A 25,825-nucleotide genomic window follows, 5' to 3' on the forward strand; every position below is an offset into this window, starting at 1 on the left:
AATAAACTGGTCTCATTTTTTCACAAAAAAATCGGAACTATCTATGAATCTTTTAAATTAATTCAGGCTCGGTTTACCTGTATGTATTTAACTTTTGTAATGTATGTAATTTCTGCCCGAGCTATATAGCGCCACTCTCCCTTGTAGATGGTACATAATGCTAAGGGAGATGTTACTCACCAAGGAGGAGTCTGAATAATATGCAACTAAAACAAGCACTGGCATAGCCTATAGGTCTCGCCTTTGGGGCCTTATAAGTGTTTAGGCAGAGCTTTTGGATTTCCCAATGTCTTTAAGCTACGTTGTAGAGCAGCATGTTAAAAAGTTGTAATTAAACAAGGGCTACTGGCTTTGCCAATATGTTTTATGTTTTACACCAGCATGGCCGCTGTTTAGGATGGCTAAAAGTTAGTGGGGTAAGGGAGTGTCATGTAGTGGTGTAGAGTGGAGTGCCATAGAATACTGGAGTGACGCGGAGGGAGCAGAGTATTGTAGAGTGGAGTGGCATAGAGTGTTGTGAAGTTGTGTAGAGCAGAGTGGAGTGGTGCAGAGGGTTCAGCATAGAGTTTTGTGCAGTAGAGTGGTACAGATAGGACAAGACTGTTATAGAGTGGAGTGGCAAAGAGTGTAGTAGTGTAGTACAGTGGAATTGCAGAGTCGAATAGAGTGCCTTAAAGTGGAGTGGCATAGAGTGGAGAAGAGTAGAGTTTAATAGACTGCAGTGTCATAGAGTAGAGTGTTATAGAGTGGCCTATAATGAAGTGGTGTAAAGTACAGTGTTGCAGAGTAGACTGGTGTAGAGTGCATTGGTTTTTAGTAAAGTGGCATAGAGTGCAGTGGGGTAGAGTGGTGCAGAGTAGAGTGCCGTGGCCTAGAGTGCAGTGGCGGAGAGTTCAGTAGCGGAGAGTACAGAGGCGAAGTATTCAGTGGCAGAGAGTGCAGTGGCAGAGAGTGAAGTGGCGGCAAGAGCATTGGTGTAGAGTGGTATAGATTGCAATTCTTGAAGAGTGCAGTGGTGAAGAGTAGAGAGGTTTGCATGCGTTGGCATAGAGTATAGTGGTGCAGAGTAGAGTCGGACAAAGTTCACTGGCACAGAGTAGAGAGGTGTAGAATGCATGATGTGGTAGTGCACTGCCATTATAGGCAATACATCTTTATTTGAAATTAACATTACATTTGTACAGACCTACAGTTTTACTAATAAAACTTTACAGCAGACACACGATAATGTCTGGAAATGGTATCACCCACAACTTAAGGTATCAGATCTGTACACAGGTGAGAGCACTCAAATAATGCTGGTGGGTCTGGGCAGAGCTGAAGACATCACATCTGTACCAGGGTGAGACCACCACTCAGTAGCCCTGAGATCAGAGGATGGGGACACAGTGTAAGGCATCACATCTGTACCAGGGTGAGACCACCATTTAGTTTCAGACAGACCGGAGGGGTGCACAGCTAAAGCCATCAGATCTGCACACAGGTGGGCCTCTCAAACAATGCAGAGGGTCCAGAGATCTCAGTTACCAGGGTGGAAGTTGAAGGCAGAGGCTTAGCACCAGGGTGAGACCACCAATAAACAACAGGAGAGTCTGGGGCATGGACGTAGCTAAAGGCACCGGATTTGTGTACAAGCAAGTCCACTTAAAATGTAGGGAGGGGAGGTGAGGGAGTCCATGTAGGACAGCTGAGATCTGGACACACAAGAGACTAATGTGTGAAGCCACAGTGTGCTAACAACTGTCTGGTGAGACCACCTGGCTCAATAGAAGAGTTCTGTTTAGATTAGAAGGTGACCCTGAGCAGGGCACCATTTCTTAAGAGGCGAGACTAGCAGCCAACAGTAGAGGCTGGTCTGAACAGGCATGAGGCACAGCTGTGGCCCCCATCTCTCGACACATAGCTGAAGAGACCACGGGTATAATAGGCAGTAGGGCCAGCTTAGGTAAAAAAGTCTTTACATTTGAGGAGACCGTGCCCGCACCTTTGGGCAGAACATGCCCCAAAACAGCTCCCAAAGACACATGAAGCAGAATGGGGGGCTCGGATTTACAGATAATATTTGAAGAGCTTAAAATGTTTTTCACCAAGTGGGAGCTGGCCCTCCCACAGTGATTTTTTAAATATGCTACCGGCACCCATCCTATACTTTGCCAAAAAGACCTCTGGGGTCTGGACTCCCCTGTGCCATCATGCCCCCAGCGCCTCGATGCTCAGACTTGAAGTCATGCCTGAACTATTAAACACTTTATGATACCTTTGACATGGCAGACAGTGTACTATACAAATGCTAAATAACAAAAAGGTCCATTGAGTGGGTCTTGTGTGAAGCGCCATCATTACCAACAACAGGGGCAGCCTTGTACACCTGAACCAGGGGCAATCAATATTTAGTCCTAACAACGATTCAAGTTATCAATATCAAATTAGCAAACATCCAATAAGAATAAATATAAGAAAAAGGAAAAAACAGAAGAAAAACAGAAAAATAGGAAGAAGAACCCCATTTAAGAAATACAATCCGCTTCCAAACCTTGGCGCATTGTAAGAGACATTTCACCCTGAGACTCGAGTCAAACACACAGAAGATTTGCTCTCCGCACGCTTAGCTCAGTTTGCTAAAATAATACATGCAGCCACCGGGGAGATGCTTTTTGTGATTTAAATTATGGGAGCCAAAAGTTTTTATTGAAAATTCTAATTTCTTTGGCTATTGGCGTGGTGCCATTAAATAAGATATGTGGGACATGGCATAACTTTGCAGCCTGCATCTTGAATTCTTTGGTCATTCGGTATGATTGCGGTATACCATCCAAAACAGTGAAATTATCTGGGGTTGTAGTATCCCCTTTGAAGAGATTGCTTGGACGCTCAGTTGAAAGAATCTCTGTCCTGATGATGACCATGTAAATATACAAAGGTCGATACGCCGTCAACGCATATGTGGCCGTAACTAACGTCTTGCTTGTTGTTGATTCAGTTTTGTCCTGAACCTCCCTTGCTATGTAATTCCTTCTGTCTGCCACCTGTCTGGATTTTGTATTGTATATTAATTATTTTGTGTACCAGTGTATGTTTCTGAGCTTATTATTTTTATATATTTTTTTAAACTATATATTAAATAAAATTTGTATACTTTCCTAATATTTCTTAAACAGGGTTCTTCTTCCTTTTTTCCTTTTTTTCCTCAGTTTTTTCCTTTTTCTTACATTTATTGGTATTGAATGTTTGCTAATTTGTTACTGAAAACTTGAACCATTGTTAGGACTAAATATTGTGTGTAGAGCCGGCACGATGCCTGATAAACCTCATAGCACAGTGTGCACCCAGGTTTGCATCACACTGCTTAGCTGCATCTCCCCAACACAGGTGAGGAGATGACTGGCAGCCAAACATACACCACCTCCAGGATCTGCACATGGCAAGCAGTGCTTTTGTTTCTGGAGCTGTGCACAGGAAATGTGTGTGCCAGTTTATTAGTGCTGTGCCTTTATTCTGTGACAGGACTCCAATAAGTAGAGCCAGGTGGAGTAGGGTGTAGGCTCATGTGAACTATATTGTGCAGAGTTGTGTCATGGTAGCGTTTTATAGTGCTTACTATCCTTAGACGTGTGGCTGAATTTTTCTCTGTACAAGATGCACACTGGCTCTCCCTAACTCCTGACCTCTCACATGAGCACATGGCCCAGGCCCATCTCATTGCCTGTCCTACACCCTTTGCATTGTTTTATGGTTGAAAATGCCCACTGACCATCTGGGATGGAGACCCAGTCTCATGGCCAAACTCACCATTTATATTTTGAAACAGTCCCAGTCAGAATGCAAGGTTGGCTGGCCTTCTTTGCTGTCTAAGCAGTCCCCACACTGGTGTTTCCGATGTCAGCTAGTGCTTGAGTACCCCCACACCAACACCTCATGCAAACACCCCCTTAACATTTTGTTAAGGTTTAAAGCAAGGGAATCACTTTTGATTTCTGGGCTATAATTTTCTTCCTACTGAATATTTTAATTAAAGAGCCTAAACATGGATGCCGTCATTTTGGCAACTATGAAAGCTGCAGAGTGGGAGATAGTTTGTCCAGATCACATAATAAAAAATATATATATTAAAAAAAGTACAATGACCACTCCCCTTTATTTTAGTGGACTATGCTTAACATGGCTGATTCAATACTTGATAACAAAAGTGCAGTCCACCCTATCAAAGGAGGTTTAGTGTAAAAAATGATGCAGCAAAAAAACTGCACCAATGTATAGTAAAAACACGAGCAATGGAAAACATAGAGTCAGGGCTGTGATGAGATGCGACCGCTTGCTCCACTCCATAACCTTAACTGAACCCTGCTAGTTGTGCTCATTGGCAAAGAAAACAACCAAGCTACCTCAACTTTCTGTGTTGTCAACTGGAGTGACTCAGTACGGAATTTGGAGTGTCTTGTTTGTAGCTCACAGCTTGGAACTCCAAAGATCTCCAAAAGCTTTCACAGCAAACATAGGGGCATATTATCAAGGGGGGTGATAGGCAATTTTCGCCGCTTTAGCGGCCGTTTTCAGCCGCTAAGCGGCGATAAAACTATTGCCCTATTAGCAAGGTGTCCCTAACAGCAGTTAGCGACAGCTTGTAGGCGATAGCGAGCGGTTTGGGGCCCGCTTTGCATGTCAGCGATATTTATCGCTAATGACATGCGAAGTGGGCGTACCCAACCTGTTAGCGACTGAAAGCAGTCGCTAACATCGCAGTCGCCTATTACCAACACAGGCATAGCGATGGAAATATTTGCGCCAAGCGCGAATATCTCCAAAAACCAACACCTGCTCAGACCAGTTCTTAGCCATTATATCCAATGGGAGGTGGTTATAATGGCTAAGACCCTGTTAGCGATAATGTGTGAATATCGCTGTATTATCAGCGATATTCACGGATTTTGCCGCTATTGCCGGGAATGTTATCTCTTTTGAGATAAACGTTGCTAATAGCACGTTATCACAGCGATAAAATCCCGTGATGCGCGGCGATAAAAAATTGCTGCTAACCCTACTTAGCGATACATATCGCTGTTTATTGATAATATGCCCCATAATTCTAATATTTTCTCTTTCTGTTCAGTACTACTGACTGGAACAAATGCCCCTCCCGAACTTCCAAACTGCAAGAGTAAAAATAGCATGGGTAGGGAGGGAAGTGCTTGATTATTTTGAAGTGCAGCAGCCGTGAATCTGGTGCTGTGCTAAGTGGGAAGTGCTCAATCTGAATTTGATTAAAATTCCAAAGACATGAAATACAATGGCACAAATGAAAAAGGACAAGTCATGGGACAAGCAGGAACCATTATCGACTTTTTTAAAGGACACTGACAAAAGGCAATCAAAAGCGGCAGGTGGGCTCTAAGCCCACAGTGTGAATACAGCATGTCTTGAGAGACAGTGCAAGCCCTGCCTAGGCTCAACTTAAAAACAAGATTTTTGTTGTTAATCTTCAAATAGCTTCAGGACAATTGCTTACTTAGCAGATGAGACATTGCAATAAGTATACAAAATGAACATAAGAGGTCAGGAGATCTCTGGGGAGGTGGGGAAAAATAGAAAAAAGTTGCAAACGGCCAAATATATGGAAAGAACACTGTTAGAAGGGGTGAAACTGTATTTGATGACAAACAGCCTGATACAGGGAGCAGATAAAACCTAAGAAAGAAGGATTGCATTATATTTCCACTAATACAGTCCATATAAACTATATTGCTAGTCACAAGAGACTTTATGAAGTAGTTAAAAGCAGGTATGCTTGTTGCTTCCTCGGTAAGCTTGAGGATGGTCAAAGGTGGGTGGCAGGAGTGATCTATAGGGAAAGTAGATGACAGGCAATGCTGAGATAAAACAGACGTTTGCTAAGCATCTTCATGATCGCCATTCCACAAGGGTTGCCCAGGTTTAATGGGGAACTGATGTTCAGAACTACCTACATGTGCTAAGAGCACCCTTCAATAGGTGTCAAAGTGAAAAGTCTTTGGAAGATTTTTCTCGGATGAAAACAGCAAACGTTGCTTGCAAGCTGCCACTGAAATTCTTAAAGCAGTTATCCGGTAAACTGATTGACCATCTCTTTTCAAAGACTTTAGAGGCTAGAGTAGAGGAATATCTGCCTGTCCACTTGAAAATAGCTATGATAGTTTGGTCATGGGGTACCCCTAAAATCTCCCCGACACCCAAAGACACCTCTACAGCGCATCTCTGATGGAGTGTATTATTTCATGGAATAATGTGTCCCAGGTTAAGATGCAAAACAGCATATCAAATGATAAGTCAAATAAGGGAGTACAGATTCAGTAAGTGGGTTCTCTTGCAGGATTCGAAAAATTAAAAAGGTTTATTACAAATCTTCATGGGATGCAATACAGATATTGTAAGTGCAGATGTATACAGTCATTGACATAAAGGTTCCCAGTACTAGGACAATACAGAAATATAGGAAGAGTCCAACATATTCTAAGTCCCAGATGAGGAGGAAAAAAAAGTAAGAAGTTGAACAGCATCCCTAATAGCATTGGAAAGTCCTCTGTCTCACCCCCAAATGCAAGGGTTTATACAGAAAATCTTCTCATAGAATAATATTGAAAGTACAGATTCAACATGATGTGAGTAAAATAATCACAATTTCAGCATATCCGAGCATTGAAATAAAGAGTGTCATACAGCCTACCACCTAAGCATTTTCCACTACATGAATGTCAGCTTCCTCTATACTAATGTCATCAGGAGATGTCAGAACAAACTATTTACAAAACAACAGTGGGTCACTGTGATTCATCTTCCTCTATGCTAATGTCATCCAGAGATGTCAGAACAAACTTGTTACAAAACCATGGTGAACCATTGTGGATGAATGCAATACTGTGAGCAGGCAGAAAAACCCTAAAGGAAAGTTACATTACTAAGCCCATGCAAGTCTTCTTCGAGAACAACATAATTCACAAATAAACAAACATGACTTACTTGAATACGTGCAGCAGAAATAATAAACAGTGACTGTGACATGTTGAGACACCCATATTGAACAAGATGGCATTGAAGTTTAATTGAGGCCTAGTTATCAAAAGTCAATATTCATCGCTTTAACAGGTCACAGCAAAATTGTTTCAAAGGCAAAAGCACTATATAAGTGCACTGATGTAGATTTCAGTGTAGATCACTATTCTGAACACTGTTAATATTGCACAATTCTACTAATGCACCAAACATCTACAATAATGATAATATGTGAATATATAAGGATCAGAACTTGATGTGATTCCTATAGGCCCATTGCCTGTTTCAATTCAAAACAAAAGTGTTTGTGAAGATTACAGCAAATCACCTTTGCATGGTCATAGGCACCAATGTGCCCTGACCAGAATGGGTTAGGCCCTATAGAGGTATTTGACAAAAGTGAAGGTTCTTGTGTGGATGTATGGAATACAAGTGTTTGGTTTCAAACCCAGCAACAGTCCTTTCCTTAAATGCAGTTAGAAAAGTCACATAGTCAAAAAGCCATACAGGTTTGCCATTTTAGGAGAAAGGGGGCTGTTCACGTCAATTTCTATTTGGCAGGACTCAGTGTACCTTCTGAGTTGAAAAATCAGCAGGGACAGTCTAAAGGGTTGGGGTGATCATGAAAAAAGGGGAATTACCCTACATTGCTCCTCTGTAGAAGTCAGGTAAGAAGCATCCTCTAAGTAGAAGAACCTGGAAAGGCCCTCTGTATTTGTATGGTCATTCCTCAGTCTGTATTCCACAGTCTATTACCCGTAGGCAAATGGACCTCCTCAACAGTTTTGGATTCTCTCCTCTCATGTGCATAAACCACCTGAGAGGCCTGTGCTCACCTTGATTTCTGAAGTACATCCCAAAGTAGAGTATTGACTTCATCAGGGACCAATCCACATCAAAGATGCCCCTCTCAATTGCACTCCAATACTCCTCTCTGGGGAGGAGTCACCTACTGTGAAAGGCAGCGGATTGATCCAGGCCTACATCATTTACCTTGGCTAACATTTCCCCAAACCCATGTTCTGAAGCATCTGTTTGAACAATGAACTCCTTGCTATAATCAGGTGCTTTTAAGACACAAAGTCTCTTTCAGGGTGTCAAAGGCCTTTTTACACTCCTCAGTGCAAATAACTTTTGTAGGCTTTTTCTAGGAAGCGATTTTTGTCAGTGATGACACAATGGTACCATACCTTTTTACATTTCTCTGGTAGTATACAGACAGACCAAAAAAGCTTGAGCCTGGGTCTGAGTCTTTGGAATCTCCCAAGCCAAGATGGTCCGGATCCTGCGCTGAAAAGGTGGTACATGGCCTCCACCCACTGGGTGGCCCAGGTACACAACAAAGCCTTGGTCAATTTTACACTTACTTATCTTCACAGTTAGGCCTGCAGCCCTTGAGCAATTTCTTAAGGTGGACCAGGTGTTCTTCCCAGGTGGAACCAAATACAGCAATATCGTCTAGATATGCTGCAATTAAAACTTCCTGATAGGACTCTGTGAACCCACCTCTGAAAGGTGACAGGTACATTCTCCAAACCAAAGGGCATTACTATGAACTGAAACTGAACCCCTGGGGTTGAAAATAAAGACTTGTCCCTGGCTCCTTAGGTGAAGATAATCTTTAGTAACCTGAAGTAACCTGAAGTAAAGTCAAGTTGTCACTTAGCTCATAATCTCTTGGTATGGGGTGAGAATCAGTCTTAGTGACTGCACTCAGGGCTCTGTAGTCCACACAGAACCTTATTTCATGTTTCTCACTGTTTGGATTTGGTTTGGGCTCCAGCATCACTCGACTTACCCAGGGAAAGTTAGAGGGCTCAATCGCCACAGACTCTAGCATATTGGCAACTTCAGCCTTAATGCGAGCTTTGACCTGGTCTGACAGTTTTCAAATGTTGCTTTTGACAGGCAAGCTGTCTCCTGTTCCCAAATCATGTACACACCAATGTGTCAGACTTGGGGTCAATGGAATCAGACAAGCAAACTGCTTCAACATATTCTAACAATCTTTCTGCTCTTGGTCTGGTAGAATGAAGGAAAGCACTATTACATCTACTGAGCCATCCTTGACATTATTTGACAGTAGGGCTGGTAAAGATTCACATTCTTCTTTCTCTTCCCCATTGGCCACCATGGACACTGGGATGCCATTCCTGTCATGGTGTCGTTTTAAACGGCTGACATGTATCACCCTGTGAGGGTGTCTCGGGGTACGCAGGTCTACCAAGAGAAGGCCTCCACTTTCTTCTCCAAGATTGTAAAGGTCCCAGTCCATTTCTCTTGGAGGTCCCTGGGAGTCACAGGCTCCAATGACCACACTATGTGACCAGGCTTGTACTCCATCAAGTAGGACTTCTGGTCATAACAGTGCTGGGAAAGCTCCTAGCTGGCCTCTTGATTTTTATTTGCTTTTTCATATATTTAGCCATATGATAATGCAGGCTTAGCACATTATGCACTAAACCTTGTTTTGGATCCTTGATGGCCTTCTCTTAACTAATCCTATATTGGGGCATCACAAGGACAGTCCTTTCTTTGCTAGTCAAAGGTGTAGCATGTGCAGTTAAGTCTTAGTTGAAGACTCTCTTTGCTGGGTCCAGGGAATAGCAGAGCAGTCCTTCTTCTGTCCTGTATGCAGTGTATATGTGATATGAGGTGTAGGTGCAGTGGTGCCTTTTATGACCACTATGAGTCGGGGGATGTAGTGACTACCTAGCCATTGGGCTACTAGGTCCACTGTAGCCTGGTGATGACTTCCTACAAAGTGTGACTCTTGTCTACTCCAGAATGCACTATGCTGCCTACTCCCAACATGGCCGAACCCTTCTCTAGGTGTGTGAATCTCCCTATCCCAACCCAGAGATTTGGCTACATGGAGGCTACACTCCCCTTGCAAAACAGGTGTGACAATGGCTTCTCCCTCTGTGCATGAGGTGCCTGACTGGCTTCTAAAACAAATGAACAGCCCCTTCCATGTGTGATTATCATTTGCACTTCAATGGTGGAGGTCACACCTCTTCCATCAGCATGTCTTTGTTTCTCTTCCTGTGAGGCATTCCCACCTCTTCCCAAGAGGGAAGAAGGCTGTCTTGAGTACAGCAGCTTGTGTGAAACCTTTAAAGGCTACTGGTACCACTTTGGGCAACAAATTGGTAACTTTCTAAAGTTGACTTTTGTGAAAATGTTACATAAAATTTGACTTTATGCAACGAGTCAAATTTTATGTAATGACTCATTTGATACCTTGGGGTACTGTATCGTTTAGTCTCATTCAGAAGTTAGCACTGCTGTGTTGCTAGCTTCTAACTGCATACTCCTCAATGGGGCTACAATCCTTTCTATGGAAAAAATGACAATTCAAAATTTTTATTGACAGGACATGTAAAGTTAATAAAGTGCAAACCCTTCTTCTTATGGTATTATACACTCTGCCTTTGGGGCTCAATAGGTCTGCCTTATGGGTGAGATAGAACTATTTAATCAGAGGATGTGGGCTGTGCTATTGATTCAAATGGCAAAGCTGAGTTAACAGTTTAAAAACCACTCTGCCAGTGTGTTACGGCAGACTGGTACTCATGCTTTGCTTTGTTACACTTGTGATGGCACCATAAATGCTGCAGTCTATGAGGAACACTTAACTTACAGTCACTAGGTGTCCCTGGTACCATATACTAGAGACATATAAGTAAGTTAACTTATGCCAATTGTGGGAAAACAAATTAGACAAACATGTTTTAGGGGTCTGAGCACTGGCTCTTAAGCCTGTTTGACAGGACACAGTGCATCTTCAAAGCCAAAAAGCAGCAGCATCAGTCCAAATGTTTGTGTGCGGTCATGCCAAAAGAGGTATTACCTCACACTGCTCATTTCCTAATGTGTTAAATCTTGATACCAAATGTGTTTTTTTCCTCCAGGCATTTTTATGATTTTACTTTGTCTCTGATTGGCTCAACTAATGTTATGTTAGCCAATAATGTCCCATTAGCAATTCATTCATTATGACTCACCAGGGCCTCAGACTGTGTCAACTTGTCCTTTTCATAGGCTACCAAGTTCAGGCTTGGACCAGATCACCGGCTATCATAAAGACCTTGGGACAGATTATGAGGCCGGTGGTGGTCCATTTGACATCTGCTGCAGCTGTCTGACCACCACATTATGATGAGCAGTGGTCGGTGACAGCTGGTGGAGGGACCGGCCGACGCTGCTTTAGTCCGTTGGACCATCGGTCAGAATGTAATAACCTACAATTGAGGCAGTGCCTGCTCAGGCAACGCTGTTTGAATTATGATGGCCCATTCCGACTGCTTTTTCATGGCAGTCCAATTGATATGGAAAGTGAGCCAGAATGGGGCTTTGAGGCCCCTAGGAGGCCCCCATCCCTGGCAGGCCTCTGCTATGGGCCCAGTGTGCCAGGCACCGGATGATGGCTGACACACAGTGCATGGATGTTTGAAAATACTATTTTTCCATTGTAGCCTATGCTGTGGCTCTTTTTGGGCCGTAGCACAGGCCGCAATGGAAAATGTTATGATTCTGAATGCCTACACGGCAGTCACATAATAATTTAGTGGGCGGGACCTTTGATTACTTGTCAGTCCCAATTCTGCTATGATGTTGGTCGGACCGGCATCGCAACAAGGCCCCTTATATGTTTTCTTTTACAAGGGTACTGGTGAATGGGAAGTTAACACATGCATTTAGGATTGAGAGAAGCAAGGGGCAATGGTGCACTGTCTCATCTTTCCTGACTCTTTGATATGCTTTTGACACTGCTAGCTATTGCATTATAAGGAAAAAATGGATGAGCCCATTTTCTTTGCTCTGTTTTAGTTTGAAAAGTGGGTTTGTACTCAAATTATTTGATGGTACATACATCTGACTCCTAAAATCCTATTGCATGGCAGTAACTGATAATAACAGACTTTTGGGCTTTCTTTGGTTATCTGGTGAATAGTTGAAAGTTAGTTATCTGGGTCTGGCATTCAGAGTACCTTCTAAATAGGTATAAGCAAGATATCTAGGCATCTACATCACAAGTATCCTAATGGCCTGTTAACACGGGTAGGTTATATTGTAGTAAAGATTCAAGATGTGGCTGTGTACCTGTGGGCATTCCAGCTAAAGAATGTTACAACCCTAAGATGCCTTTAGAAGATTTGGAAAATAATAAAGTCTATAGAGTCATGTTAGGCCCTTACTGTAGAGAGGATTGATTTATATAACTTTTCATCACAAACCTACTTTTAAAAGAAGTAAACCTTACAGTTTTGGAGTCTGCAGAAAAACACAAGGTGGACAGTAGCAATATCTTAAAATGTCTTAATCTATTTCAGATCTCCTGGGACTCCAAAATCTTTAAGGAATTCTCTCAGCGCACTTCCCTTGTGTGACAGATCTAAAGCGATGGTTTAAATTGATGTCATTGGAGAGCCTCCAGGTGGAACAGTTTCAATATTTTAGAAAGCACTTTTTCATGCTTCATAATTTTATTTCCTTGTACCCACTGAGACTTTCAAGATTCAGATATGATAGAGTTATTTGGTTGAAAGGGTTGCCAGCCAAATGTAACCGGTTTATATAGGCCATTAACTGTTCTGTGTTGGTCGATTCGGGAACCCCACTAGCATGTATGTCTCTAATATTCTTACTTGGAATATTAAGATGAGCAACTCTCCTGTAATGAAGATTTTTTCCACCATTGGTTGATGTCTCATGGCATGCTCTCATAGATACTTGATGAATAAACTCAAATTCTCAAAAATAGTAAGTGGTATAGAGTAGGGATAAATTAATGCACACAAAATCACAAATCAATCATGAGTCAATTTAGCACACTACTTTTAAGTCTAGCTGTGCATACATAAACATTCCATAATGTTTTTCAAATCTATGGTAAATAAAATAATAAATAAAGTACAAACAATTAGATAAATAAAACATTCAATACATCACACAAAAAACAACACAAGGGAAGGTTCCACACCGTTCAATTGTCCATGGAAAATGGAAAAGCTCAGTGTACATTTGTTCCTCCTTGCTGCCTTATTTTTCAGTATAAACCGGTGGTTGTAAAACAAGTCCAATCCACCTGAAGGTAATCAAATAATCAAGATTGTTTAGAGCCTTCTTCCCTTTAATTTCTCCTTGTGACTGAATAAACTAGATTATAATGTATCTTGTATGACGTCTTCTACTAGTACATCAATGCATTTGGGCCTGGCCTCATTAAGAGCCTCCTCAGGAGTGGGGAGACAGGAGAACCCGAGCCTATAAATGAAGAAATCAACAAAATACTTTTCACAGGGTTGTGGCAATATATATATCTTACCTACTGGCGGTTGCCAGTAGGTAGTTATAGTTAGGACCTAGTTTCCATAGGAAATCCACATAATTCTATTTGGAATAACTTAGGCGCCGGTGGACGAATCTTCGTACATTTCTCAAAAAAAATGGCCTGCTCGGTTCCGCTCCTTCCCTGAAAGTTTGGAGGTGATTCCTCAAGTGGGGGCCAAGAAAAAAGGGGGTCCCAAAACGTGTTTTCCCCATGCATTTTTCCAGAGGGACCTTTAGCCAGGGCTACAGCCCGAAGGGTAGAACTGAATTACACGAAATTTGGCAGAGAGGTAGAGTTCTGTTCGCAGATTGTGCTTTTTGTTAAATGGTGTAAATCCGTTCAGTAGTTTCTGAGAAAATTGCAAGTAAAATCATAGCGATATCTAGAGATGGAGTTCAGCACGCGTACTGAAATCTGTTCAATTACGAGCGCGAGCTGCATGCTGATTGGCTGTGAACTGTCTGTCAACACTCGAAACCAGGAAGTGTTGGCGGCCATCTTGTGCCTCGCTAGAACCGAGTCACAAGAAAACAGTAAAACAAAGTTCAGAAATAAGGGAAGGGGGTAGGGTAGAGACATTCTGACCCTCTAGGCTTGCTTAGGGGGTCGTACATGGATGTTTAAGCTCTATTTTTTTTTTTTAAAGAAAAATCGCGGTGTACGCGTTTGGAAATACGTAGAATTACAAGCAGGAGCTGCATGCTGATTGACTGTCAATACTCCAAACCAGGAAGTGTTGGCAGCCATGTTGTTTGTCGGGAGTGCAGAGTCAGAAGAAAACAGTAAAACAAAGTTGGAAATAAGGAAACGGGGCAGGGTAGAAACATTCTGAGCCTATAGTCTTAGTCAGGGGGTGGTATATGGATCTTTAGGCTCAATTCTTTTTGTTTTTAAATAAAAAATGGCAGGGTACTCGTGCAGTACTTGTACGCGGTGGAAAAGGTGAAAACAAAGTAGAAGTCCGTTTTATTCATTAGGTCCCGGGGGGGCAAATTACGGGGGCAATTTTACTGCATAATGAGGGCTTGTAAGGTACCCCGAGCACTGGGGAACGGCACTCCTCTGGTTTTAATTTTGAAGTATGCAGGGGGGGATGCGGCCTTAGTCCCCGCAGTCTTGCTGAGCGGCACCCCTCGGGTCTTTTTAAAAAAAATATATGTTTTGAGCTCTCTCTCCCCGTACACGTCGTGGGGAACGCCACCTTTCTGGGGAAGTGATATGTAAAATGTCCTTCCAGCTCCGGGTACCTGTATTCTCTGAAGATTTTTTTATTAATTTTGGGAGGGTGGGCTTGATAATACGTCCTTGTTAATTGCCATAGAAGCCTATGTTCTGGTGTTAACATGGGCTTCTATGGGTAATAACAAGGCCATATTATCAAGCTCATTATCGCCGTTTTATTGCCAGTTTCCTGCCAATAAAATGGCGATAATTTTAACACCGGTCCTTGATAATATGCACGTAAGTTTACTGGTCAAAAAAAGAGCAATGAGCCATATTATCAACAAAAGGCGATAAATTCTCGTCGCTTTTATCAGCAGGAAACTGCTGACAAAGCGGCGATAGTGGGCTTGATAATATGCCCTTGTGAATAACCATAGGAGCACAGGTTAACACCAGAACCTGGGCTGCTATGGGAAGTTACAAGGGCCTATTATCAAGCACATTATTGCCACTTTATCGGCAGTTTTCTGTCGATAAAAGCGGCGATAATGTATCGCCTTTTGTTGATAATATGCTCCTTCATTTCTATGATAGTATGTAAAACTTTCCTTTTTTTTGGTGTAGCAGTTGTACTCTCTTCGTATGCTCAGCGTCATTTCGAAGCCCACGTTTTCAAGTGTTCAACAAGCAAACCTTTCTTTATATCAGTTGGTAAATCTGTCGCTTTCTTTTCCCGGTTCGTGTGTGTCAGCCGCTGCTGTACTTTTGTACAGTATTAATAGTCATATTTTTGATATATTTAATTGAAAGGTAGTGCCGAGGTACCAAACGTTGATTACGTACTCCGTCCATCGCCATTTTAGTAGTTTCTCACCGTTGTTTTTATTATATCTGTTAGTTAGAACTCAGTAGACTTCAACCCTAGTCTTGAATATCTTACTATAGTATTTCAACATTATTTTTATTGTGGGCCGTCATACCCCTCCCCCACAAAATAAAAGAAGTATGTAGTTTTTTTTAATTAACTTTTATTAAACAATAAATATAAACGGAACTCAATTATAACTCAATTAGAACTGGAAAAATAACTTAAACAATGTTATAAACAAATTGTGAAATGGATTCCAAAAGGTGTCCGATTGGTAATCTGCAAAAGAAAAAAGAAAATTAGAGTTTAGATTTATGTAGATGTGAGTAAATGAGCTGAAGCAATACGGGGCATATTATCAAGAGCGGCGATAAAATTATCGCCATTTCAGCGGCAGGAAACTGCAGCTCAAGCGGCGATAATGGGCTTGATAATATGGTTTTGTGAATTCCCATAGCAGTCCAGGTTCTGATGTTAACCTGGGCTACTATGGGAATTCACAAGGGCATATTATCAAGCCCATTATTGCCGCTTTAGCGGCAAGGAAGTGTCGCTAAAGTGGCGATAATGGGTTTGATAATATGCTCTATGGAATTCCAATCGAAGCTCATGTTAGATGTCCTTCATATCTAACATGAGCTTTGATTAGAATACAATAGAGCATTTTATCAAAACTATTATGGCCACTTTAGCGGCAGTTTGCTGCCGATAAAGTGGTGATAATTTTGTTGCCAAGGTTTGATAATATGGTCCTCTCTACTATCATAAATAAAAGTTACACTACAGTTTTACGAGTGAAGTGTACCTGGTACATTTTTCTTGATATAGTGCCTCATTCAAGTGGTTTCTATATGGAAGTGCCTACTGCGATACTAACGCCCGTTATGCCGAATTATTTCTAATGCATTCCTATGAAGGATTTGTAGATCTAGGCCTCTGTGCTTACCGTTGTATAAACCTTGCGGCCAAACACATAAGGAAGTAAACTTCACAGCTCTTTGTACTCCCGGCACTAGTATCCCCCAGCGCGCTTTATAAATTCTTTTAAATTCAAATTCAGAGAAAGGGTGAGATGGTTTAAATTAAAAATATATTTTCTGTCTGCACCAACTGTCTCCCTCTGGCTGTACCCTCTGCCTGCACCCTCTGCCTGCACCCTCTCATGTGCATCTCTAGAGGCCTATTATGATATGGCTGCTGGTGTGTATTACACAGCGCTACCATGTTAAATCTTTTCCTTCTCTGCCTGTAGTCTCGCACCTTCTGCCTGTACCATTTTGTCTCTGTTTGTACTTTCTCTCCCTCTGTGTGCTAAATCACCTAAATCATGAACTGAGTCATGTTTTAGGTGATGTCGTTGTAGAAAGTCCTATGCAGTATGTGTTTCAGGCCTCTTAAATTTCAAATTGTGTTTATGCTGTGCAATTTAGATGCTGGGTGTGCTATTGAAATGCAAAAGCAACTGTGTCTGTAGCATGTAGTAATCATTTCAGTGAATTTTCATTTGTACATTCTCAGTCCCACCTTGACTCACTACACTGCTTGAAGTTCACTTCATTGTCCTAAACCCTGAAACTCCATTCCTAGAAAAATATTTTAAACTCTTGCAACACAACTGCAGTGTGTAAACCCTAAAAGAATATTCCCAGCAAGACTCCCTTTCATTGTAGTAATCATTTTACTGAATTGGAAGGGATAGTGTTATCTGTTTAAGATCACAGTGTGAGTCAGTTTTCATCTCAGAAGAATGTGGCACAATAATTTGGGTAGTTGTTGTGTTTAAAAATATGGGAATACGTGTACTCAAATTGATAAAGGTAGTTTTTTATTATCTATTAGTGAAAATGATTTAATTAAGTGTTTATATTTTTTTGCAAGGTCCAGCAAAATTATCATATACATAAAATGGATCAGAATCAGGAGAATTTTGCAGTCAAATTGACATTTCGTATGAAGTAACAGAGGACTTAAATGGACCTTTTGGAGAGGACATTGATGAAGAAAATGGAGTTTTCTTTGATCAAAGTTTCGACATTGAGTTATTAGAAGCAGTGGAAGAAATTGAATTTCAAGAGGCAAATTTGGAAATTGAGGACAATGTTATTGAAATACCAGATGAAGTGATGTTGGAGGTTTTATTGGAGTATGAAATGTTTGATGAATAAATTCTTGATTTAGAATTAAAAATTATTCGAGTGAGTCTTTTCGTACTATTGTAATAATTTGGTTTGTTGATGTGTTTAAAAATATGACAATACATGTTCTGATGAAGTGAGTCAGGGTTTAGGATATGTAGTACTAGAAACTGCTATGCAGTACGTCTGTCAGGCCTCTTAATTTGCAAATAGTCTCTATGGTGTGTACTGAAAATCCTGACTGTGCTGTAGAAATGCCATACTAACTCTTTCTGTAACATGTAGTAATCAATTCAGTGAATTTCATGGCATATTTCTATCTTTTTTCATTTAGAATGCTAGTGAGTGTGTTTTTTTAAATATTGTGTCAGAATCACTAGCTCGGTGTATGTGTTTTAAGACATGGGAATACATGCACTCATGGAGTGAGTTAGACTTTAGGACATCCAGTGCTTTTTACTCGTAAGCCTTGCTTGATACCATACACTGCGTACACACAACTGTATTGCTCTAAAGTCAGAAATATCAATCCCACCATGACCCCCTATACTGCCTAAACACCACTGAACTGTTTTAAACCGTGAAACACCATTCTCAGCAAATTCCCCTATGATGTTGAAACACCACTGCACTGCCATAAAGTCAGAAACAACACTCACTGCATGATTTCCTACACTGTTCAGACACTGTAGCTGTACCTTAAATGTACTTATGAAGTGAACCAGTGTTTACATCATATAGTTGTTCTAATTGCTATGTAGTATGTTAGTAGTGGTCTATAACATGTTTTTTTTTCTTCACAATGTTATTATCTAAAGAAAGAAAAACCAACATGCCTACAAAGGATGCCAAAAGAAGAAAATATAAACAGGCTTACATTTCCAAGAAAACACAATTGGAAGATTTATCTAAACAACATTGTACAGAGAAAAAGAAGAATGCTTCTGGTAAGACAACAAAGGATTTTATAAGGAATTTAACTGAAAGAAAAAAAGTGTGGACAATGTGGAAAAGATAAAAAAATTATCTGTAAGAACAAAGAAAAAACAGATAAAAAAAAGAAGAATGTTGGAAAATTGTGTGGCGATGAAATTGTCTATAGTAATGGACGAAAAAATCAGTTTGTTCAAATTCGCAGGAGAATGTTTTATAACAGAGTTGTATTAAATTTATTAAAAAATGTAAAGACTTCTAAAAGGAAAACAGCTTTTTATAAGCAAAAAAAAAGAACAGAAAATATTGTTGATCAGGCTTTTGAATTGACAAAGAAATTGTTTATTTTAGTAATCAATAGACTTCGTACACTAGACAAGGCAATCAATCTTTTGAAAGCGAAAAGTAAGTGGAAAAGACTAATTAATACAACTAATTTTTGCAAAGTTTTTTCTGGAGAATGGAAGCATTGTTCAAGTTCTGAGCCATGTTTTAATGAAGAGACTTACTAATGATTTGTTGAGACTAATGATTTGTTGCATGCAGTTGACACCAGAGGTCGAGCATATGAGGTGAAGGACGGTTGTCCGGTTGAAAAAGAGAAAATTGTTCCAAGAAGTGCAGAAGAGGTGTTAGCTGATGACGTTTTTAGGGAGACGTCCTAAAGCTCCAGTGTACACTTGGAATTATAGTAGTATTTGTAGTGTACGACAGGATTCAATTGATTTTTTTCGCAATTTCTTAAGTAAGTATACTAAGAAAAGTCTTAAACAAAAGATGAAGATGTTGCACGAATTAGACCCTTGCAGAGTAAGAGAAAAAACGGGTTTGCAAGGTCATTCTCTGGCTAGTCTTTCTAAAAAAGTATGCCAGAGTGTTTTTCACCATTCTAGGATGTTAGCAGTGCATCAAACTGAAGTGAGGAAATTAGTGAGAAGGTTATATTATGCTAAAAGTCCAGCACTTAAGCTAAAACAGTTAAACAGTGCTCTTTTACATGGATCTGTATTAGATGTAAAGAACATTTGTGAAGAAATTGAGGTTAGTTACTTTTGTGAAAAAGAGGACAGTGCACAAACTGATACAGTAATAGAAGGAAATGTGGAAGGAAATGTAAAAACTTTTAGTACAGAAAATTTTGACCAAGAAATTACAAGGTTTATGGTCATTTCAGGAGAAAGGCCCTATTTTTCTTGTATTTGTTGTAGAAGAATTCATTATAAAAAAATTAGACCAGGTTAGTTGATCTATATTTAAAAAGTGAAAAGGAAAATATTAATGAGTGGAAGGGTTTTGCAACTTATTTGTTGGTAGAGGATTGTTTTGATTTGGGTTCTGATCAACGTATTTGTAAATATTGTTATAATAAATTAAATGATAACAAAATGCCTGCTAGAGCTGTACATAACAATCTTGAGTTGGTAAATATTCCTTCTGAACTGATGGATTTAAATACCTATGAGTCTATTCTGATTCAATGTGTGCATCCATTTCAGGCTATTGTTTGCCTGGAGCCTAAGACAGGGAAATTGCCTCCTTCAGATTTACAGAGAGGATTAAAGGGAAGAGTTGTCTATTTGCCTCTAGATTTAAAGAAAAATATTGAAACAATTGGTGTTGAAAATGTGGAAGAAGAATCTAGTTATTCTAGTTAATGGCGTTCCTACAAAGAGTGAGAAAATCTGGCAAGAATTAGTGGATGTTAGGAAAGTCAAAAAGGCAACGTTGTATTTGGTAAAAAACAATCAATACTACAAAAATGTCTATGTAGGAGAAGAGGAAACAACTGTAGAAGAGGACAGTGAAATGTGAACATTATAGTGTTCATCCTCTGCATTCCAAAGAAGTAATGGGGAATGCTATTGAGTTATTCCAAATGAAAGAAGCAAAAGGAAGTCCCATTAGTGTATGGGAAGAAAGCTTGGAAGCTCGTTGTTTTCCTCAGTTATTTCCAACAGGTCAAGGTGGACGATATGATGACCGACCTGTGCAAATTCCTGCATCTGAATACCGGAAATCAAGATTATATGCAGAAGATCCAAGATTTCGCAAATGTATTCCATAATTTTTTCATCTTCTGTTTGGGAGTGACTTGTCTGGACTTTCTTATGCAGTGAACCATATACTAAAAAGTGGAGTACATCTGCAAAATGTTTCGGCAAAGGGACTTTATGGATAAAGTCCAACAGAAAGACACTGTTTTGGAATCTCAGCTAATTAATCTCATGGCATGTCAGTGTGGTACTAACGAGTATTGGTACCGTTGTCATGGAGAATTGAAATGTATGCCAAGAAACTTAGGAACTCCTACATGGTTCCTTACTCTAAGCTGTGCAGAGTATGCTTGGGAAGACTTACTTCAATTTCTTCGAGAGGCAAATGCAAACATAGAAAATATAGAATTCCAGACACCTGGAGAACTGTGCTCTTTGGATCCAGTTAATGTATGCAGGTATTTCAATCATAGATTTGAAGCTATGATGTCTTTTATCACAAACAACCTCTTGGAGAGGTTCTGGATTTCTTTTGGAGAAAGGAGTATCAAGCAAGAGGTGCTCCTCACATACATATGCTGCTATGGATCAAAGATGCCCCAAAATTTGTAGCAGATTCGGATGACACAGTGATGAGTTTTATTGAACAGTATTCTACATGTGCTGTTCCTAAAAGTACAGAACAAAAGAATTTAAAACATCAAGTCTTACGGTTTCAAACCCATTGTTGTGGAAAATACTGTTGTCGAAAATATAAATCAAAGGACAAGTTCTACACAAAATGTCGTTTGGATTTCCACGACCAGTAATATCAAAAAGGAAAAGTGAACAATTTTATGTCATCTTTGCGACATACTGTCACAAGAAAATCGCCGAAAAATACCTACAACTTAGAGAGAAATGAAGAGTCAAAATACATAAATGACTATAACCCAGTCATTTTGTCCATGTGAAATGCTAACATGGATATTCAATATGTTGCAGACAACTCTATTGCTGTGGCTCGATATGTTACATCTTATATTACGAAATCTGAAAAGACAGAACTAAAGGAAATGTGGGAGGAAATTTCTCATGAAAAGAGCCTAATTAAGAAATTGTACAGCTACAGTTTGAAGATGTTGTCTCATCGAGAAATTGGAGCATATGAATGTTCAGATCACTTATCAACTGCAAGTCTATATGCCAAATCTAGAACAATCATTTGGGTGAGTTTAGGTCTTGCAAGAACACAAAACCGAGTTTTGAAATCTGTACAAGAAATTGAGTATTTAGCAGAGAAAGAACCAAACAGTACAGATATTTTGAAGACAAATATGTTGGATACATACTATCCAAATAGAAGTAATCATCTTGAGAATGTTTGTCTCTATGAGGTACTACAAAGCTACACTTTTAAGAGGAATATTACAGAAGATATCAATATAGGTGTATATGCTGTGAATGGATCTGAAGGATGTCTCGTGAAACAAAGAAAAGGACATTTGATTAATCATCGAAAACTGAGGTGCGAAACTCCTGACAAAAGGGAATATTACTATTTAGCTCTTTTGCAACTCTTTAAGCCATGGCGTACAGAAGAGGAACTACTTGGAGATTTTCTCAGTTATGAAGATTCATTCGACGCAATCAAAAATACTATAGAATGTCCTGTTTTTACTAATTATCTGAAAATGTTGAACGAGGAAATACAGCAAGAAGCTACAATTGCAGCAGAGATTGCTAGACACAGTTCTCAAGACAGTCAAAGTTCTGCTTCGTTGGGTCAGGATCCACTAGGAGGACAAATTATCCAAAATGAAGCAGCCACTGCCATGGATGAGGTGGAAAGAGCAATGGAACAAGCTCAGGAGGATGTAATAAACTTAGAAGAATTGGAAAAACAGCTAAATGTTGAGCAAAAACAAATATACGATAAAGTGACAGAGCAGATTGAGCATGATTTATGTCATGAGAAAAAAGAGTGTTCATGTACGTCTTTTAAACCGGTCCGACTGTACGTGAGTGGAGAAGCAGGAACTGGAAAAAGTTTTCTAATTAAAGCAATTGCAACTTATCCACAGAAAAGAACAGAGTCGTCACTCTCTTGTGTTGTTACCGCTCCAACTGGGTTGGCAGCTCATAACATTAAAGGGATTACTTTACATCGTTTATTGATGCCGCCAGTAGAGCACGAAAATAAATTAGAATACCACAAGCTATCTGGCGAAGCTTGTTGTGAAGTTTCCAGAGTCCTGAAAAAAATGAAACTTCTCATTATTGATGAGGTAAGCATGGTATCAAATTTAATGCATGCCTTTGTGCATTTAAGAATGCAACAAATTCTTAAAACAGAGTATGATGTGTTATTTGGAGGCAAACTCGTTTTTGGAGATCTACTACAGCTAACTCCTGTAAAAGGACAACCAGTGTTTAAAACCGTTACACATGAAGATACCAGAAAGTGCCTGGGAAGCATTGGAAATGTTAATATTTGGTCATATTTCAAATATTCAGAACTCATTCAAAATATGCGACAAGCAAAGGATGCTGATTATAAAAGTATTCTTCAAGATATAAGAATTGGAAAAGTGAGTGAACATGGCAAAGAAGCTTTACAGGCACGATTACTTTCAAATTTGTTTCCAAATGAAAATGTTGGTGCAGAGAATATATATAGAAAAATTGCAGTAAATAAATCAGTAATATGCTTGATGACAACTCTGCAAGAATGTTCAATCTTCAATGAAAAAATGTTAAAGATAGAAAATCAAGAAATTATAAAACTAGAAGCTATTGATAGAATAGAGCATGAAGGAGCTACTATTATTTTTTCCAGAAAAGTTGAAGTCAAAATTGGATTCCTTAGACAAATCAATATCTAAAACGGCTGGTTTAGAAAAGAATCTATATGCATGTTTAAATTGTCGGATAATTTTACGACGTAATTTACATGTGGAAAGAGGTTTAGTAAATGGAGCAATGGGTCATGTTATTGATTTTGTGAATTACCCAAATAGAGATGACATTGAATTTTTGAAAATCAAATTTGATGAAATTGAAGAAGTACAACAATTGAGTCGTTGTTCGACTCAATTTTTGCTTGTAAAAGTTTTATATGTCCGCCGAAAACAATTTCTTGTTTGTTTGGCATATGCTGTGACTATTCATAAATCTCAAGGTTTAAGTGTAGATAGTGCTTTGGTGAATATTGGAAGTACTGTGTTCAAGGAGGGTTTGGCATATGTTGCTTTATCTCGAGTCCGAACTTTATCTGGATTATACTTGATTGATTTTGATGAGACAAAGATTAATGCAGATCTAAATTGTGTGAAAGAGTATAATAGGTTAAGAAGCGAATATGCTCCAAATTTACCTCAATATCCTTTATTTGAAAAGCGTGTGGTAGGTCAAAAAAGAAGATATGAGAAAAATTGTAGCAAGGTTGTAGAGAAAAGAAAAAAACTAGATGAACCACTAATTGTAAGCAAAAAGAATAAGGATAGTATTGAAGAGGTTGTTGGATTTCAGTTTGAAAACAGTTCTGGTGTCAACTGCTATGCTAATGTAGGGGTTTATGTTGTTTTTTTTCTTCAAACTTTACGGCAACAGATTGTTGATAATCGGGATCAAAGATTTTGTTGTTTTTTGAATTCTGTCTTTGAGAAATGTAGCAGTGATAAAACAAAAATAGAAAGTGGTTCTGATATTCGAAATGTTTTAGACATATGTTCTGGTGTATATCGATTTTCACAGAATATTCAGCAAGATTGTCAGATTGTCAGGATTTTCTTATGTATATGCTTGTTGTATTGCAAGGTGATGGTATAGATATTGAAAATATTTTTGGTGTTTCTTATCAATGGCAACAAGACTGTGATAATTGTTTGTTTTCAAATAGTACTGAATTAGACACTGAAAGATTTATATATTTGACATTACCAGACTGCAAATCAGTGACTTTTAATAATCTAGTTAGGGAAGCAAATCAAAACATGGTCTGTACCCAATGTAACTCAGAAATGTTATCAACATTATTTATACAAAGATATGGACAGTATGTAATTTTAATGCTCCAACGATGCAGACCTGATGGAACAAAATTGACAACTTTAATTAAAAAGTTTGTGGCTTCTCAAATATCAATTTCAGGAAGAACTTTTATAACTGTAGCAATTATTTTCCATGATGGTTCTTCTACAACATCAGGACATTACACAGCTTACTTAAAATGTGCAAAAGGCTGGACTCATTGTAATGATACTCAATTGACTTTTAAACAATGTTTGCCTTTTGACTTACCAAATTCTTATCTAGTGTTTTTACAACCCAAATTTTAGGGAAAACAATTGGCCTAGGAAGATTAGGGCTGTAAAAAAAGGTTAATCTGCTGTTGAGAATTACTTTGTAAGTGAGGATGAACAAGATAAAAAAAAACTTGTACTTGTCATAGAGGTAGTGTAAGTGTATCACATAGTGAGTGATATGAGTATTACAGGAAATATTGATCATGAGTGAGGCAGAGGTGTTTTAGATTTGTTGTAGTTGTTGGAGATGTTGGTGACATGTAAAAGTTTAGGTATACAGCTCCTTGGTAAGATAAAGGATGAGCAGAGTGTGATCGGCATACCAGATGATGTTGAGGTTTTGACAGCATGCTATTTGTTTAAGGTTCTATGTTCATGATAAATAGCATCGGGTGGAGGTATAACCATTGTTAGATGGTCTAAAAGATGTGGGTGCTTTTGTTTCAGAAGGTCGGGAAATGGACGCTTAAGAGAACTATTAAGTAACTTCCAAACTAAGGATTTCACAGATACTATTTGGCCATGAGGAATAGTATCTCAAACAAAAAATGACTATTTCGGGTAAATGTTATTAGCATATGTTTGGACATTAGTTTATTTAGAGTGTATAAGAAAGAAGTAGTGATGTTTTGTTACTTTGTGATTGTTGTTGACATTTCTTACTTACGTAAGAAGGTTGCAGTTTGAAAAAGACATTTAAGATATGTTTTTTTCTAATTGTTACATTGTTAATGAAAATGTTGAATGGTTTTTTTTAAACACAATCTTTTTGATTGTTTTTTTTGCCTGCTGTCAAATGATGAGTTGTATTGAACTCACTGTTTTTAGTGAAATTCTGAGAACAGCAAAATAAAATATATAACATATTGTTCAAAATATTTTGTATTTTGTATTGTGAAATATATATTATAACTCAATTGTTTCTTCTCTTCCACGGATATTATATTTATAAGGTAAGTACGACAAACAAAAAATACTTATTCATCACTTTCTTACTTCTCTTTCTCTCTATCCTTTCTTCACTGTCTCTCTTACTTCTTTACCTTATCTCATCTTACTCCTCTTCCCTCATTCTACTTACTCCC

Source organism: Lissotriton helveticus, chromosome 6, assembly GCF_964261635.1.
Source record: "Lissotriton helveticus chromosome 6, aLisHel1.1, whole genome shotgun sequence".
Taxonomy (NCBI): domain Eukaryota; kingdom Metazoa; phylum Chordata; class Amphibia; order Caudata; family Salamandridae; genus Lissotriton; species Lissotriton helveticus.